Source organism: Triticum dicoccoides, chromosome 2A (assembly GCF_002162155.2).
Source record: "Triticum dicoccoides isolate Atlit2015 ecotype Zavitan chromosome 2A, WEW_v2.0, whole genome shotgun sequence".
NCBI classification, from domain to species: Eukaryota; Viridiplantae; Streptophyta; class Magnoliopsida; order Poales; family Poaceae; genus Triticum; species Triticum dicoccoides.
In genome coordinates this window covers 788,234,646-788,241,471 of record NC_041382.1, presented here as the reverse complement: position 1 = coordinate 788,241,471, position 6,826 = coordinate 788,234,646, and the positions used below count along the sequence as shown (strand labels likewise).

The window sequence follows — 6,826 nt, the reverse complement described above, 5'->3', positions numbered from 1 at the left end:
CGGCAGGCGCCCGGTCGCCGCATGCGCGGCAGTGGAGGGCGCGGACTACCAGGGCAGCAGGCGAGCGGCAGGAGATCAGCCACGAGCAGTCAGCGCCTGCATGCATGCCGCAATTACTGCAAAAGCAGTTAATTGCACCATGATACTGCCGTCCGCGCCACGTCCACACGTACGCCCCCACCGGTCAACGCCGACTTTTTTTTTAAAAAAAACACGCCCTGCATCTGACATACTGGGCCCATGGATGCTAACTGATCGGCTCGGCTCGCGTCCTCATGGCTGCCAAGCGGCTCGGCTCGTCCCACAACTGCGTATACACAGGCGCGCGGGGTATCGGCGTGGACGCGCGGGGGTTACTTTTTTACATAAGACGATCGTGCCCCTGGCAGCGAAGGGGTATGGGGAATCTCAGCCCTTGATGTGTCTAAGGGGGGTGTACCGAAGCAGAAGTGTTAGGACAAATCGTCGAGAGAAAGGAGAAAGGAGAAACCAGCAAATGAAAAGAGCACAAGCAGAATCCACAGCAAATAAAGATAAGCACAGAAACTGCAGAAGTAGGGGGAAATCATGAGCATGCAGATGCAGGTGTTGTGCTCATGCATGACAGGTTAACATATTTCAGAGTTAAGATGCAACAAAACACACCAAAATGCAGACAGGTACGACATGGCTTAGAGATATGGTGGACTAGACTCCTAGGCCCTAGCAGACTTGGATATGGAAACCTGATAGTTAATCATGTCTAATCTCTTGTGCCCCATACCTGGCACGCCAGTGGTAACAACAAGTTGACCCACATAATGAACTCTCTGTCGTTTCATAAGTTACAACAAGTTTACTCCAATTGTGCAAACTGCAAACTGATACTGTAGTAAGCAGCAGGAATATGGATTGCAGAGGAATTATATATTGATGGATCTTTTTCAGAACAAAAGAAGTGGGCACAGATAAGGATAGGGCTGCCGAGACGAATGCATGACGTCTTGCTGTCCCCAGGCCTTCCACCTTCCATGTAATGCAGCTACCGGATATATATAATCCCTTGAAGAACAAAACATGGTCAGTAGAGAAAATTTGGCAAGAGAAAAATACACAAGGGTTAAAAATCATGCACACGCGGATGTTGAGGCATGGCAGGTAATCATGCTCCAGAGTTAATATGCACCAAAACACACAAACACATATAGGTACAACATGTCTTAAGAGACCCACGGTGACTCTGCATCGTTTATTACAAGTTAATTATCAGCGCAAATATCGATCGCGATAGTAGAATCAAGGGGAGAATCAGCTGCACCAAGTAAGTAGTGCAGCACCAAGTCTCGCCATCCCCAGGTCTTCCAACTTCCAAGCAATGCAGCCATGGGTTCGAGCTCGCTTGTCATTTAGTAGCACTCATCCTTCAAGAAAAACAATACATGGTCGGTAAAGCAAATGTGGGAAAAAAAATATAGTGTTCGACTAAACCCACGCAGCACAGCAACACTCTTACATCTAGCGAGTTTCCTCAAAATGTCACTTGTGTTGAATTGGAACTAACAAGCAGAAACAAATGGATTTTTACTGCATAGTACATACATTTTTTCCCCCCAGTATATCATGAATTTGGAACAGATGCAGAGTAAAAGCTGGGCGGGCAACACGTACCTTTGCTGCACCTTCTCAGGATCCCTGATACTCCCTTTAAATTTGGACACTCACATATCCACACTGACTGTATTTTCTCAACTGCCTTTGCTCCACCGATTGAAACTAGGTCCGGACAATCCCGAATCTCCAACAACTCAAGTGATGTAAGATTATAGCACCAAATGTCGCCTGGAATGCATCTTATACCCTGGCATCCCTTCATTGTCAGTGAGACGAGGGACGCTAGATTTGTAAGGCAGCTGGGAACAGATGAAAACATATCCCCACAATAATGTAAGCTGAGCCTTTGCAGAGACAATGGCAACACCAATCCCCTTTGCCACTTGAGACTTCTGCAGTTGTGAATCTGCAGATCTTTCAGATAAGGAAAGCTACCAAACCTTTCACTTGGCAGGGACGGTAACTCCCCACAAAATCTGTAAAAGAGAGCAGAATCAGACAGTCTGAGCTTCTTAAGGGATGGCGATACCAATCTTCGGGAGCGGATTTTTGGACAAGAGGTCATGCTCAGTTCTTCAAGAAAATGAAAATCCCCAAACATTTCTGTTGGTATTGATTCTAACCTCTTGCAACCTCCAATTGTTATTCTCTTCATGGCTGGTACATACTTTGGTAGTAGAAAATGGTCGAGAGTTGATAAATTTCGGCACCCATAAATGGCTACATCTGTCAGGGACAGGAACATACCAACACTATCATTATTGTTGTGAACTAGCACTGCAGGTATCAGATTTAAGCCTATAATCTGTGAGATCATGCACACAATGATATGCTCTTGAGTCCGACACAGTCTCTAAAAGTAAGTGATTCTAAGCTTGGTATGTTTTGTGGCCGAAACCAGCTTGGGAGCGAGACACCGGCATAATTCTGGAGGAACAGAGACTTGAGACTGATAGGAGGTTGCAGAGATTGAAGCACTTCTATCTCATTGTCCTGGATGATTTGAGACTGATGAAGCATGTCTATCTCATTGTCCTGCATGAACTGAGACTCGGGATAGCCTGAAAACCATGACGAAATTGGTAACCCATCTGATTTAAATTTCAGTTTCAACTCGTCAAGGTCTTTCTTATTCTTCAGTTTTGATTCTACTGCATCATCCTTGGTTAGCATGCCAACATGAGTGATCTCCAAGCCATGAAATTGGTTCAGATTCTTCATTAATCTAACTATTCTTTGTCCCTGCCCATCTGCTGCATTAACACGCATGCGGCACCCAGGATAATATGGTAATCCATCCGATTCAAATTTCTGTAAGTTGATCAACTTACCAAAGTCACTAGGCAGACTTTCTAGCTTGCATTTCTTGGCATAGAAAATCTGCAGATTATATAGCCAACGGAAAGTTGAAGGAATCCTCTTCAAAGCACAAGCTCTGGAGATTTCAAGGTACCGAAGATGCTTCAAGTTGCCAATACGACCTGGTAACTCATCTGTGGAGGCACAAGAAATCACACGCATACGCAAAAGTTTAGTACACCAGTGGCCCAGTACTAATCCTGCTTCTTTCCCTAAACTCTTCTTGCAAATTCGGGTACGCAACTTTGTGTACCTGCACAGTCTCAACAAGTTGGAACCATCAAAGTCACTGCTGGGGAGTACGTACAGATGACGAACATCCTGTGGGACTTTATCAAAGCAACTATCATTTTTTAAGATGCAGCAGTCGTGCTCTGAAACTTTTTGTGCCAGGTCATGCAATAGGTCAGGGATTACGTATCCACCAGGAACCAATTGAAAGAAGGACCGTGTTACAAGGTCTTCAAAATACTGACAGCCAATATCTTGAGATTCCACAAAGCCTTCCGCTACCCAAACTTCAGCTAAGTGTGCCTTCTGGAATTTGTAATCTTTGGGGTACACAGAACAGAATGCGAAGCATCGCTTCAAATAGAATGGTAAATGCATGTAGCTCAACTGAAGGGCCGGAAAAATGTCGGCCTCCTCTTGTCTCAACTCCCACAGTTCACTCTCAAGTATAGAATTCCAATGGGATGCTTGAAGGTCCATGCTCAACATGCGTCCCAAAGTTTTGGCGGCCAAAGGGGAACCCTTCAATTTAGGAAGTATACTTCTACCTATGCGCTCTAACTCAGGATCAATCTCAGACCTCCCATCTCCAAACACGCACAATTTGAAGAAATTCCAAAAGACATCACCTTTTAGACCATCTAAGATAATGGGCTCCATTGTCCGCACCCCCTCAGTAACCTCTGAACATCTAGTAGTGACCACAATCATGCTTCCCCCTCGGACATTCCTAAAAGGTGCACAAAACCTCTTCCAACACTGCCCGTTTTCCTTCAAGGCATCATCCCGCATATCATCAAGGAATACCAATAACCTTTTATTGCTCACATGCTTAGAAAGGTCACGCTAAAGAGAATCCAAATCATCAGTTGTTGTCTCCTCCCCAGTACAGAGTTGTATGGCCTTTTTAGTTAACCTCTTCACATCAAAGCCATCTGAAACATGAATCCAAATGATCCGAGGCTTCCCCGTTTGATTGAACCATATACGTCGGGCCAAAGTAGTCTTTCCAACACCACCAGTTCCTTGTATTACCAGAACAGGAAGGCTCGATATTCTTCTTAACCCGTTACTGAATTGGTTGTTTGCTGATGCGCTTGTTGATGCATTGGCCAAACTCGTTGCTCTCTTGCATTTTGAATTTGTGGAAAATCCCATCACCTGCGCTAGCTCCTTGTAATAACAAAAAAATAGGCCTTCATATGGCAAAGAGCCGGTCTTCGGCTTGACTAATCTGTCAACGTGTTCTGTAGCTTCAGCAAGCCCCACGATGTCCAGCTGACTCGAAAGATGACTCAATCTTGATTGGACATGACTCAGCTTGCCGAAGCTGCTGCCTTGGATGACATCATCGATGAACTCGACGAGAGGAGTTTGGGCTGCATTGCCCTCAACTTGCGCCTTCACCCCATACCATTTGGCCTCATCAAGAAGGTCCTCAACCTCAAACACTGTATCCTTGAGTACTGGAAGGAGCTTTTCCACACGGGTGTCATGGCTTCTCCGCTCTGCTCGGTCAATGAGGCCGTACACTGCAGGAAGAGCATCCCTGAGACGTTGTAGGCCACCCTGTAAGCGCGACACATGCTCCTGGAGACGTTCCTGCTGTGAGCCACTCAAGCCGGAGTGCAGAGATGGAATGGCAGATCTGGTCCACTGGAACAAGTTGACACAATCATCGACAGCACTAATTATCCCAGTAGCAGATAGGCTCATGGTGACTGGATGCTTGACATGTGTTGTCGTCCTGCGAGCAAGCAAGCAAATTAGCAGTAGACACAATTTAGCATTATATATAGACGCAGCCAGCTAGCAATAATTATGTTATGGAAGTAAATTTTGCAGCAGTCTATGTATACAACAAGTCATTAATTGAGCAAACTGTTTTCTGTATTTGCCCATCAGTTATGTTGGCGTGGAATTGCCGGATACATCGGCCGCAAAGTTAATTAGAAGAGGAAGACAAGGAATGGGCATCAGGTGCAAACAAAGCTGTGAATAAATTCATTCCAATATGTATCTGCAATTACTAACAGAGATATGTGTTTTTATTCGAGTACCAAATAACAAAGATGTGTATGAAATTGAAGCAACTTTTGGGGAAACAGTAACATCCACATCCACATCCACATCCAATCATCCCTGGTTGATGTGAGTGTGAGGTAATCCATACACGTTTTTCTGGTATTATTATTATTATTATTATTATTTGTGTAGTTTTTCCGTTGTGCTATACAGTTAAATTAATTAGTGTAGTAGGTAAAACTGCTGCTTCTTTGGTCCATTCTTCAGGTAAGCATCTAGATAAGATAAAAATAAAATAAAGAAGTAATAATGGGTTGGAACTTGGATTTCAATCCAAAGCGCAAACACCGGTCGCCATCTTTCTTTCTTTCTTTCTTTTATATGGAGCGGGGGTAAAAATGGTAAACTAATCGAGAGCTTTGTTTAAAGGCTGTAGAGTCTAGAGAATCTAAAGTAAAGTAAAAATTGTGTCTTGCAAGCGGAAAATCAAGGACGCGGGTGCGGTGAAAGAAAGAAAGAAATCCAGGCAAGGGAGGGAGGGAGGGGCGCTCACCCTGGCCTAGATCTCCGCCGGTACGCGTCTTGCCGCCCACGAGCGCCGCCAGGTCAGGTCAGGTCAGGTCAGACGCGCAGCCCTGGCCTGGCGGGAGGAGAGAGACGGCCGCCGACGAGCGCCGTCAGGGCGGGAGGATTTGTGGATGTGGATGTGGATGTGGATGGGATGGGGGGAACAGTTTCAATCCCCGTGCAGCTGCTGCTGCTGCATTGCTTGCTGTGTGTCAAGTGAAGCTTATTCCTGGGGAAGGAGTGACCATGGTCGTCGCGGGACCCACCAGGCGGCTGAATCCTTTTTCTTCTTTATTTATATAATAATGTTTATTTTTTTTAACACGGGACAGACGCAAGTGCTTTTATAAATGCGCATACCCTCGCCCCTATGAACGCCGAACCAAAGTATGGCATGCTGGTAAGCAGTATGACTTATATCGCCCACAACTCACTTGTGTTCTACTCGTGCATATGACATCTACGCATAAAACCAGTCTCGGATGCCACTGTTGGGGAACGTAGTAATTTCAAAAAAATTCCTAGGCACACGCAAGATCATGGTGATGCATAGCAACGAGAGGGTAGAGTGTTGTCCATGTATCCTTGTAGACCGAAAGCGGAAGCGTTAGCACAACGCGGTTGATGTAGTCGTACGTCTTCAAGATCCGACCGATCAAGTACCGAACGTACGACACCTCCGAGTTCAGCACACGTTCAGCCCGATGACGCCCCTCGAACTCCGATCCAGCCGAGTGTTGAGGGAGAGTTTCGTCAGCACGACGGCGTGATGACAATGTTGATGTTCTACCGAGGCAGGGCTCCGCCTAAGCACCGTTACAGTATTATTGAGATGGATTATGGTGGAGGGGGGCACCACACACGGCTAAGAGATCAATGATCAATTGTTGTGTTTATGGGGTGCCCCCCTGCCCCCGTATATAAAGGAGCAAGGGGGGAGAGGTGCGGCCAGCCTTGGGGCGCGCCAAGAGGAGTCCTACTCCCACCGGGAGTAGGATTTCCCCCTTTCCTAGTTGGATTAGGACTTGGGGAGGGGAAGGAGTGGAGGAGAAGG

At 46.1% G+C, this 6,826-nt stretch overlaps 1 pseudogene; it reads right to left on the bottom strand.

Moving 5' to 3' along the window:
• Positions 1-1,121: 1,121 nt before the first annotated feature.
• Positions 1,122-5,935, bottom strand: LOC119357346 (annotated as a pseudogene).
• Positions 5,936-6,826: the final 891 nt, after the last annotated feature.